Source organism: Aquarana catesbeiana, linkage group LG07, assembly GCF_042186555.1.
Source record: "Aquarana catesbeiana isolate 2022-GZ linkage group LG07, ASM4218655v1, whole genome shotgun sequence".
NCBI lineage: Eukaryota > Metazoa > Chordata > Amphibia > Anura > Ranidae > Aquarana > Aquarana catesbeiana.
In genome coordinates this window covers 347,314,894-347,326,550 of record NC_133330.1, presented here as the reverse complement: position 1 = coordinate 347,326,550, position 11,657 = coordinate 347,314,894, and the positions used below count along the sequence as shown (strand labels likewise).

Here is an 11,657-nt window from a genome sequence, read left to right as displayed (position 1 = left end):
GAGACTGATGTGACTGTGGGGGGAGGGGACATTAGAGTGTAAGCTCCTCTGTATAGAGACTGATGTGACTGTGGGGGGAGGGGACATTAGAGTGTAAGCTCCTCTGTATAGAGACTGATGTGACTGTGGGGGAGGGGACATTAGAGTGTAAGCTCCTCTGTATAGAGACTGATGTGACTGTGGGGGAGGGGACATTAGAGTGTAAGCTCCTCTGTATAGAGACTGATGTGACTGTGGGGGAGGGGACATTAGAGTGTAAGCTCCTCTGTATAGAGACTGATGATGATCGGAGGAATATTCGGACACACAGACGTAGACTTTGATGTCGGCCATTTTGTTGGAGTCTTGTAGTGTTTGGTGGTCACAGGGAAGATGGAGGTAGTGGGCGGGGTTGGGTGGTGTGAAGGATCATGGGAAAGTCTCCCTATATAAAGCCATGCGGCAGTCTCTTTGTCCTTTTCCAGATGCAGAGGTCGGTGTGTGGAGTGTCAGCTCTTGGGGTGAGTGGATTCTGTTCTTTGTAGAGATATGATTGGATGTCTCGTGTTGCAGGCGGATTACATTACAGCCGTCATACACGATCCAATCTGAGGATAAATCTCCCCCGGGGTGTTTGTATTGTAGGTCGAAGGACGTTGTACAATCAGATTGTATGGTGTGTGGTCATGCATGCTTTGATAAATGATCGATCTGAAGTGGGTTTTGATTGGTCGGCTTTCTCCATGTAATTTCATAATTTTGTTCAAAATGCAATTTCATGTATAAAGTGTGGATGGAATTCGATCGATCATCTTCCACCCTGACTGATTGAATTGGTTTCATCAAATTTGGCTGAAATTGATCAGATAGGATTTGGATGATATTGGGGTGTTTGTGGTCACCGGATTGGACACAATCCTCTTCAGATTTGTGAGGACTGAACTATCCAATCAGGAAGGTCCTTGCACTATGTAGTAGTCGGGAGATTGTACAATCAGATTGTAACGTGTGTGGTGTCCGGCAGAACACAGTGATTGTCTTCCCCGGTCTCAGGATGTGTATATCGGATTCTTTGTCTCCCAATGTCGGGATCACTGAGATTATCGGTACCGATCCTTCCACGAGGTCCAAGCTCTACCATGGAGCATTGGAATGGTCTTAAGCTGACCACACACCATACAATCTGATTGTACAATCTGTGGGGTAGAGGAGCTGGAATTGAATGGATTGTGGAGGTTTGTCTTATGACATTGTATCGGTTTATGTAGCTGGAGCCCCCCCTCCCCCGTTCTCTGGGATGCAGAAATCTGGGGGGATCATTCCCCATGTTGTCAGGGAGACGATTAATACGAATGATCGGCACACTGGGGGGGTGTTGGAGGTATAAATGGTGCGATGCCCCCTGGCGGGTTCTCGGTGCCTAAAATTAGAGCCACTAGAGGGCCAATCGGATGACACTTTAAGATTTTTTATTGCTGAGGGGGAGGAGTCTGGGAAGGACGGACAGTGTGGAGGGAAGGGGGAGGAGTCTGGGAATGACGTACAGTGTGGAGGGGAGGGGGAGGAGTCTGGGAAGGACGGACAGTGTGGAGGGAAGGGGGAGGAGTCTGGGAAGGACGGACAGTGTGGAGGGAAGGGGGAGGAGTCTGGGAATGACGGATAGTGTGGAGGGAAGGGGGAGGAGTCTGGGAAGGACGGACAGTGTGGGGGGAAGGGGGAGGAGTCTGGGAAGGACGGACAGTGTGGGGGGAAGGGGGAGGAGTCTGGGAAGGACGGACAGTGTGGAGGGGAGGAGTCTGGGAAGGACGGACAGTGTGGGGGGAAGGGGGAGGAGTCTGGGAATGCACAGTGTGGAGGGAAGGGGGAGGAGTCTGGGAAGGACGGACAGTGTGGGGGGAAGGGGGAGGAGTCTGGGAAGGACGGACAGTGTGGAGGGGAGGAGTCTGGGAAGGACGGACAGTGTGGGGGGAAGGGGGAGGAGTCTGGGAATGCACAGTGTGGAGGGAAGGGGGAGGAGTCTGGGAAGGACGGACAGTGTGGGGGGAAGGGGGAGGAGTCTGGGAAGGACGGACAGTGTGGAGGGGAGGAGTCTGGGAAGGACGGATAGTGTGGGGGGGAAGGGGGAGGAGTCTGGGAATGACGGACAGTGTGGAGGGAAGGGGGAGGAGTCTGGGAAGGGACAGTGTGGAGGGAAGGGGGAGGAGTCTGGGAAGGGACAGTGTGGAGGGAAGGGGGAGGAGTCTGGGAATGACGGATAGTGTGGAGGGAAGGGGGAGGAGTCTGGGAATGACGTACAGTGTGGAGGGGAGGAGTCTGGGAAGGACGGATAGTGTGGGGGGGAAGGGGGAGGAGTCTGGGAATGACGGATAGTGTGGGGGGGAAGGGGGAGGAGTCTGGGAATGACGGACAGTGTGGAGGGAAGGGGGAGGAGTCTGGGAAGGACGGACAGTGTGGAGGGAAGGGGGAGGAGTCTGGGAAGGGACAGTGTGGAGGGAAGGGGGAGGAGTCTGGGAAGGGACAGTGTGGAGGGAAGGGGGAGGAGTCTGGGAATGACGGATAGTGTGGAGGGAAGGGGGAGGAGTCTGGGAATGACGTACAGTGTGGAGGGAAGGGGGAGGAGTCTGGGAAGGATGGACAGTGTGGAGGGAAGGGGGAGGAGTCTGGGAATGACGTACAGTGTGGAGGGGAGGAGTCTGGGAAGGACGGATAGTGTGGGGGGAAGGGGGAGGAGTCTGGGAAGGATGGACAGTGTGGAGGGAAGGGGGAGGAGTCTGGGAAGGACGGACAGTGTGGAGGGAAGGGGGAGGAGTCTGGGAAGGGACAGTGTGGAGGGAAGGGGGAGGAGTCTGGGAATGACGGATAGTGTGGAGGGAAGGGGGAGGAGTCTGGGAATGACGTACAGTGTGGAGGGGAGGAGTCTGGGAAGGACGGATAGTGTGGGGGGAAGGGGGAGGAGTCTGGGAATGACGGACAGTGTGGGGGGAAGGGGGAGGAGTCTGGGAAGGATGGACAGTGTGGGGGGAAGGGGGAGGAGTCTGGGAAGGGACAGTGTGGAGGGAAGGGGGAGGAGTCTGGGAAGGGACAGTGTGGAGGGAAGGGGGAGGAGTCTGGGAATGACGGATAGTGTGGAGGGAAGGGGGAGGAGTCTGGGAAGGGACAGTGTGGAGGGAAGGGGGAGGAGTCTGGGAAGGGACAGTGTGGAGGGAAGGGGGAGGAGTCTGGGAATGACGGATAGTGTGGAGGGAAGGGGGAGGAGTCTGGGAAGGGACAGTGTGGAGGGAAGGGGGAGGAGTCTGGGAATGACGGATAGTGTGGAGGGAAGGGGGAGGAGTCTGGGAAGGACGGATAGTGGGGGGGAAGGGGGAGGAGTCTGGGAATGCACAGTGTGGAGGGAAGGGGGAGGAGTCTGGGAATGACGGACAGTGTGGGGGGAAGGGGGAGGAGTCTGGGAAGGACGGACAGTGTGGAGGGAAGGGGGAGGAGTCTGGGAAGGACGGACAGTGTGGAGGGAAGGGGGAGGAGTCTGGGAAGGACGGACAGTGTGGAGGGGAGGAGTCTGGGAAGGACGGATAGTGTGGGGGGAAGGGGGAGGAGTCTGGGAATGACGGACAGTGTGGGGGGAAGGGGGAGGAGTCTGGGAAGGACGGACAGTGTGGAGGGAAGGGGGAGGAGTCTGGGAAGGACGGACAGTGTGGAGGGAAGGGGGAGGAGTCTGGGAAGGACGGACAGTGTGGAGGGAAGGGGGAGGAGTCTGGGAAGGACGGACAGTGTGGAGGGAAGGGGGAGGAGTCTGGGAAGGACGGACAGTGTGGGGGGATGAGGTGACCGTCTGCTGCAAGGGAGGCACCAAAGAGTTGAGTATGGGGGTTGGGTATTTCAGTTTTATACTTCCCTAGGTGGATGCAGCTTCTGTTCCCCCGATACCGCTACACTGAGAACCGAGCGATCGAACATTGCCGATCACTCCACCTCCTCCTCGTTCGTTGGCATGCTGAGCTGTGGAGGGGGCGGGGAGAGGCCGGCTCAGGATCTCGGGGGCTTGCTGAGAGGCTGAGCCGGGTGTTGGCCCAGGGATCTGGCGGATCCCGACTCCCATTGTTGGGATGACGTGGTGTCTGGACCGACTTCTGTGACCTCAGCGGAGCGGACTTACTCTCTGAAAACGGGTCACAGAGTGCAAAATGAATTGTTCTCCTGTGATCCATAGAAGTCCAGGAGGGACACCTGTGTAAGTTCACAGAATTTTCTGAAAAGGTGAACTTGCCCTTTAAGTTGCCGATGTGAGCTGCACCCGGAGCTCTGCATTGGACAGTCAGTGGTGTATATTCTGCAAATGGGATCTTCTCTGCCATTGTCCGGCACCTCCATCCCTCCTCCTGGCACCGCCACGCTCTTCCCATGATGAGAACTTCGTCCAGTTCTGCTACTGATTGACTGAGATGACACTTGTGGATCTGAGGAAGATGGCGGCTGCCAGGATTGGGGCATTGATGAGGGGTGGACGGGGCACCACCTGTACTTCCATCCGGGTGTCTGATCAGATGCCTGATTACATGCTATTCATTCCATTGTATGGCCAAAGCTTTTCCACCTTTTATGGAGTAGATCAGCAGACCCCCAGCGCCTTGGTCCTCCCTAGTGGCCCCCAGCGCCTTGGTCCTCCCTAGTGGCCCCCAGCGCCTTGGTCCTCCCTAGTGGCCCCCAGCGCCTTGGTCCTCCCTAGTGGCCCCCAGCGCCTTGGTCCTCCCTAGTGGCCCCCAGCGCCTTGGTCCTCCCTAGTGGCCCCCAACCTGCCAAGTTTTAGAACTTCTCTTAGATAAAATAGCGGTTATAAACACCGAGCCATTGATATAGATTTGAAGTGGATGTGTACGGTGAAGGAAATCCTGCAAACATGGCCTTTTGAGGGCCTCTGGGGTATTGGGGATTGGCTTTAAACCAATCAGTTTTGCCGCTCGTGTCCTGTTGGGGGAGCTCTTGCCCACACAGCTATATTTAAGCTGGAATCTGTAACTCAGTGAGGCATGCTTGGACTTGTAGTTGTAGCTGATTGGGCGCCTGGCTAATTGTTTGTTCTTTTCTTGCAGTAATGGTGAACCTCCAGAAGATGTGACCAGCAATGGATGGAAATGAGGTGGGCGCAACAGCAGATGTGGTGGTGATGGGAGGGGGCGGGGTTTGGGAATTGTCATCTGCACAGGGCTTGGTTTTCTAGTTGTCTCTTGGCCCCACCCTCAAGAAATGCTGGCACTAAATTTTGGTGTACTTGTCCTACAAAATATTAGCAACAGTTTCCATGAAGATATTGGGAAAGGAATAAAGTCTCAGTTGACAGGAGCAACCAACTACTGACTACCCCTAGGCCATCCCACATCGCCACGCTCTTCCCGTGATGAGAACTTCGTCCAGTTCTGCTACTGATTGACTGAGATGACACTTGTGGATCTGAGGAAGATGGCGGCTGCCAGGATTGGGGCATTGATGAGGGGTGGACGGGGCACCACCTGTACTTCCATCCGGGTGTCTGATCAGATGCCTGATTACATGCTATTCATTCCATTGTATGGCCAAAGCTTTTCCACCTTTTATGGTGTAGATCAGCGGGCCCCCAACCTTGGTCCTCTAGTACCCCAACCTACCAAGTTTTAGAACTTCCCTTAGATAAAAATGGCGGTTATAAACACCGAGCCATTGATGTATATTTGTATGGTGAAGGAAATCCTGAAAACATGGCCTTTTGAGGGCCTCTGGGGTATGGGGATTGGCTTGGAACAATCAGTTTTGCTGCTTGTGTCCTGTTGGGGGAGCTCTTGCCCACACAGCTATATTTAAACTGGAATCTGTAACTTGGTGAGGCATGCTTGGACTTGTAGTTGAAGCTGATTGGATGCATGGCTAATGAGCTTTTTTTTCTTTCTTGCAGTAATGGTGAACCTCCAGAAGATGTGACCAGCAATGGATGGAAACTCAAGGTGGGCGTCAGCAGATATGGTGGGGGGGGTTGGGAAGTGTCACTTGGTGCAGGGCTTGGTCTTCTACAAATGACTGACTACCCCTGTGCCGTCCCTCCTCCTGGCACCGCCACGCTCTTCCTGTGATGAGAACTTCGTCCAGTTCTGCTACTGATTGACTGAGATGACACTTGTGGATCTGAGGAAGATGGCGGCTGCCAGGACGGGGCTTTGAGGGTAGATGTGTCCCCTGTATGTACCTCCACCATGGTGTCTGATCTGCTGCATTGGGATTTATACTTCATATTATATTGTATGTGTAGTGAAAGTTGTGTATGGATTGGTTTCGATTGGTCGGTCTTTGCTGCTTGTGTTGGTGAGGAAGGGTGGGGGTGGGGTGCAGAGGTTCTGTACACAGATCACCCCCAATGTGTTACTGCGATTATGGGATTCTGTCTGAGGAATGCTGGGACTTGTAGTTTCCCAGGCAGTAGATTTCTTGGTAAATGGGATGAAGCTGATGGGACACATGGATGACTTTTATTTTTTCTTGCAGTAATGGTGAATAGATGAGGAGGCTCCAGAAGACAACGGCTCAGCAATGGATTGGAGGTAGACATTGGCACCCGGGTATTGCCCCTGATGTCACCTAGACCCCGCCCCATATTCCTGCAATGGTGGCCATTGGTGAACTGTATAGTGTACCTGTTGCACACAATAGAAGGGTCTCTTCCATGTAGACAATGGGGGGGGGGGGGGGGAGAATGAAGGTCATGGGGCAGATGTGTGCCAAGCAATTGCCAACTTAAGTAGAAGTAAATTGGTCTGTTGACTTTATTTTTATATATTCTGAGCAGCCCAATGAGATGGACTTGGCTCTGGAGAGGACAATCACTCCTAATATTCATGGGTGAGGTTTTATTTCCTAGGGTGGCCACCGAGAGCGAATGTAAGTTTGGAGAGATCCCCCATTTTGGTGAAAACGATTTAAAATGTAACATTCTGAAGATACTCCTTCAGTTCCTTTACATGAGGGATGGGGAAACCTTTGTACCCCCAGCTGCTTTATACTACAAATCCCATCATTCCCCTGGAGTTTATTCCCCCCCCCCCCCCCCCCCCGGGTGATGGGACATTAGTAGGGTAGGGCTGGTAATCTTCTAGTTTGGTCATTTAGACTCGTTCTGTGAAGTCTTCTTGTGGAATATAATTGTTATAATTTTCTCCAATAAAAGAATTTGAATTGTTCCTCGTGGGTGTGTCTTATTTCTTCAAGTGGTATAGATGTGGCACTGCCAAGGCCCCCCTGTCTTGTGGCTCTGGGGGTTTAATTCGGTGCCAGAATAATCCCCTTCTTGCAGAAAGGCCGACCTCTTCTGTGGGCCGATCTTTCCGAAAGTTGGGAACAAATTTTATCCGAGTTCTCTGCAGGAAGATGGATAATCCTGAATTCACATAATGGGGAACAATGTCCCTTAAAGGGCAACTCCACCCTTGTGTCTTTAGAGTGAGAGGTTAGAACCTCTGCCGGGTTCTGATTAATCTGTTGGGTTAAACGTTTACCGGGATGAAGAGGCGACTCCCCAATGGGGGAGGGGCTGAAATATCGCTTCTGAAGGTTTCCCCCCATTTCCTGTCCGATGAGTCTCCCCAAGAAGTGGTGATTTCAGCTCCGGGGGATGGGCACTATAGATGCCAGTGCTGGTAAGAGCTGCTGTTACTGACGGCTTTAACCCCTTGTGGACCGCCCCATGTGGTGACCCCCCCCCCCCCTTCCCAAGAGCCACACGTATTGTACGCACTTCCCCCGATTGCCCCTCAATGTTAAGGTGGGAGGAAACCGTCACCGATCGGTGAGTTTATAATGAGGCTCTTCTATGGGCGCCATTGAAAAGATATTTACTGTACTGATGACATCACTGTGCGCTGAAGGAACGGCGACTTCTGAGCGTGGGAGTGACATCATCACCGGCTCGGCCATTCATATCGCCTTCAGCGGTGACGGAGGGCTTTGTGTTCAGGCAAGTCTGGCATAATGTGCTTGTATGGCATAATGTGCTAGTAGGCCATGCCCCTCCCCCACACAGTGTGATGTAAACTGCCCAGGGATCTTATTTATTTATTTATTGTGGTTTTATTACGACTGTAACCCCTTCCCAGCCAGTGTAGAATATTATCACTATTGGTGTCATTCCCCTCCCCCGCCGTTATAACTCACTGATTACCTCCAAATAATTGTCCCACAATTTGTAGACTCCATTCCTGGAATGCAAACCAATCAATATACATTTATTAATTAGGATTATTTGTTTTTTAAAACCAACAACCTACAATGTACATGTATGTCTAAAATTATGAAGAAAATTGTTTTTTTTTTTTTTTTGTATTGTATGTTTTATAACAGAAAATAAAAATGTTATTCAAACTGATTACTTTTTTTTTTCCTTTATTATATAAATAAGAAAAATGCAGCTGTGATCAAATCCACCAAAAGAAACCTCAACTTGTGGGAAAAAAATTATATAGATGTCATTTAGCGAGTGTACAGACCCGGGAACTCAGCACAGGGATGGTGAGAACCCCTCATAATGGGCACAGCGGGTGTACAGATCCGGGAACTCAGCACAGGGATGGTGAGAACCCCTCATAATGGGCACAGCGGGTGTACAGACCCGGGAACTCAGCACAGGGATGGTGGGAACCCCTCATAATGGGCACAGCGGGTGTACAGACCCGGGAACTCAGCACAGGGATGGTGGGAACTCCTCATAATGGGCACAGCGGGTGTACAGACCCGGGAACTCAGCACAGGGATGGTGAGAACCCCTCATAATGGGCACAGCGGGTGTACAGACCCGGGAACTCAGCACAGGGATGGTGAGAACCCCTCATAATGGGCACAGCGGGTGTACAGACCCGGGAACTCAGCACAGGGATGGAGGGAACCCCTCATAATGGGCACAGCGGGTGTACAGACCCGGGAACTCAGCACAGGGATGGTGGGAACCCATCATAATGGGCACAGCGGGTGTACAGACCCCAGGAACTCAGCACAGGGATGGTGAGAACTCCTCATAATGGGCACAGCGGGTGTACAGACCCGGGAACTCAGCACAGGGATGGTGAGAACCCCTCATAATGGGCACAGCGGGTGTACAGACCCGGGAACTCAGCACAGGGATGGTGAGAACCCCTCATAATGGGCACAGCGGGTGTACAGACCCGGGAACTCAGCACAGGGATGGTGGGAACCCCTCATAATGGGCACAGCGGGTGTACAGACCCGGGAACTCAGCACAGGGATGGTGAGAACCCCTCATAATGGGCACAGCGGGTGTACAGACCCGGGAACTCGGCACAGGGATGGTGAGAACCCCTCATAATGGGCACAGCGGGTGTACAGACCCGGGAACTCGGCACAGGGATGGTGGGAACCTCTCATAATGGGCACAGCGGGTGTACAGACCCGGGAACTCAGCACAGGGATGGTGGGAACCCCTCATAATGGGCACAGCGGGTGTACAGACCCGGGAACTCAGCACAGGGATGGTGGGAACCCCTCATAATGGGCACAGCGGGTGTACAGACCCGGGAACTCAGCACAGGGATGGTGAGAACCCCTCATAATGGGCACAGCGGGTGTACAGACCCGGGAACTCAGCACAGGGATGGTGAGAACCCCTCATAATGGGCACAGCGGGTGTACAGACCCGGGAACTCAGCACAGGGATGGTGAGAACCCCTCATAATGGGCACAGCGGGTGTACAGACCCGGGAACTCAGCACAGGGATGGAGGGAACCCCTCATAATGGGCACAGCGGGTGTACAGACCCGGGAACTCAGCACAGGGATGGTGGGAACCCCTCATAATGGGCACAGCGGGTGTACAGACCGGGGAACTCAGCACAGGGATGGTGAGAACCCCTCATAATGGGCACAGCGGGTGTACAGACCCGGGAACTCAGCACAGGGATGGTGGGAACCCCTCATAATGGGCACAGCGGGTGTACAGACCCGGGAACTCAGCACAGGGATGGTGAGAACCCCTCATAATGGGCACAGCGGGTGTACAGACCCGGGAACTCGGCACAGGGATGGTGAGAACCCCTCATAATGGGCACAGCGGGTGTACAGACCCGGGAACTCGGCACAGGGATGGTGAGAACCCCTCATAATGGGCACAGCGGGTGTACAGACCCGGGAACTCGGCACAGGGATGGTGAGAACCCCTCATAATGGGCACAGCGGGTGTACAGACCCGGGAACTCGGCACAGGGATGGTGAGAACCCCTCATAATGGGCACAGCGGGTGTACAGACCCGGGAACTCGGCACAGGGATGGTGGGAACCCCTCATAATGGGCACAGCGGGTGTACAGACCCGGGAACTCGGCACAGGGATGGTGAGAACCCCTCATAATGGGCACAGCGGGTGTACAGACCCGGGAACTCGGCACAGGGATGGTGAGAACCCCTCATAATGGGCACAGCGGGTGTACAGGCCCGGGAACTCGGCACAGGGATGGTGGGAACCCCTCATAATGGGCACAGCGGGTGTACAGGCCCGGGAACTCGGCACAGGGATGGTGGGAACCCCTCATAATGGGCACAGCGGGTGTACAGGCCCGGGAACTCGGCACAGGGATGGCGGGAACCCCTCAATGGGCACAGCGGGTGTACAGGCCCGGGAACTCGGCACAGGGATGGCGGGAACCCCTCAATGGGCACAGCGGGTGTACAGACCCGGGAACTCGGCACAGGGATGGTGGGAACCCCTCATAATGGGCACAGCGGGTGTACAGACCCGGGAACTCAGCACAGGGATGGGGGGAACCCCTCAGCCGAGTTCTATAAATGTTTTAAGACGATCCTGGTTCCCTACCTTGCGGAGGTTTTTAATGGCTGTTTGAATGAGGGTTCTCTCCCTCCCTCCATGAGGCAATCTGCAGTGATCCTTCTGTCAAAGGGTAAAGATCCTTCCATGATTGGGAATTGGCGCCCCATTAGCCTTCTTAATGTCGATAGGAAGATACTGGCAAAGATTTTCTTCTGGCGATTATCACCAGTTGCAGGCAGTTTGTTATCCCGCCACCAGCACTGTTCGGTCCAAGGTAGAAGCACTTTCTCAGCGGTGTTGGCTGTCCGGGAGGCCTTGGAGCGTTGTAGGGCTGCTGGTTGGGGTAAATTTTTGCTGACATTGGATCAGGCTAAGGCCTTTGATCGGGTTAATCATGAGTACTTGTGGCTCCTTCTTGACAAATATGGCCTGGAGGGGGGTTTCATTGATTGGCTCAAGATTTTGTACAAAGGGGCTGAAAGCTTTCCTCTGGTTAATGGTTGGGTCGGGCAGCCCTTTGCGGTCGGCTCGGGTGTGCGTCAGGGGTGTCCATTGAGTCCTCTGCTATATGTGTTTGCAATCGACCCCTTCATTAGAAGGCTAGAGAGTGGACCTTTGTGTGGGGTACCTTTGGGCATCGCTGGTGAGCCTCCTTTGAAGGTTGTGGCCTATGCTGATGATGTTTCTGTTTTTATCTCTGGGACTGCGGAGGCGCAGGAAGTGGTCTCAGTGATAGGGCAGTATGCAGAGGCATCAGGTTCAAAGGTCAACCAGGACAAGTGTGAAGCTTTCTGGATGGGTGTGGAAGGTGAGAGCTTTGTTCTCCCGGATGACTTCCCGGAGCCCCAACAAAAAATTTGAGTTCTAGGCATTGAATTCGGCCCAGGTGA

At 53.8% G+C, this 11,657-nt stretch overlaps 1 long non-coding RNA gene and 4 other non-coding genes across 5 annotated transcripts; all 5 read left to right on the top strand.

The window, feature by feature from the left end:
- The first annotated feature begins 391 nt into the window (after nt 1-391).
- LOC141103932 (uncharacterized) lies at nt 392-7,178 on the top strand. The gene is made up of 4 exons (XR_012235396.1): nt 392-500; nt 5,067-5,113; nt 5,903-5,951; nt 6,487-7,178. It is a non-coding gene; the product is annotated as an uncharacterized lncRNA (long non-coding RNA).
- LOC141104058 (small nucleolar RNA SNORD38) lies at nt 4,373-4,441 on the top strand. The gene has a single exon (XR_012235444.1). It is a non-coding gene; the product is annotated as a small nucleolar RNA SNORD38 (small nucleolar RNA).
- LOC141104057 (small nucleolar RNA SNORD38) lies at nt 5,364-5,432 on the top strand. The gene has a single exon (XR_012235443.1). It is a non-coding gene; the product is annotated as a small nucleolar RNA SNORD38 (small nucleolar RNA).
- On the top strand, nt 6,068-6,138 carry LOC141104056 (small nucleolar RNA SNORD38). Its single transcript, XR_012235442.1, has one exon. It is a non-coding gene; the product is annotated as a small nucleolar RNA SNORD38 (small nucleolar RNA).
- A 39-nt stretch (nt 7,179-7,217) lies between the features above and the next one.
- On the top strand, nt 7,218-7,341 carry LOC141104081 (small nucleolar RNA SNORA35). Its single transcript, XR_012235464.1, has one exon. It is a non-coding gene; the product is annotated as a small nucleolar RNA SNORA35 (small nucleolar RNA).
- The last annotated feature ends 4,316 nt before the right edge of the window (nt 7,342-11,657 follow it).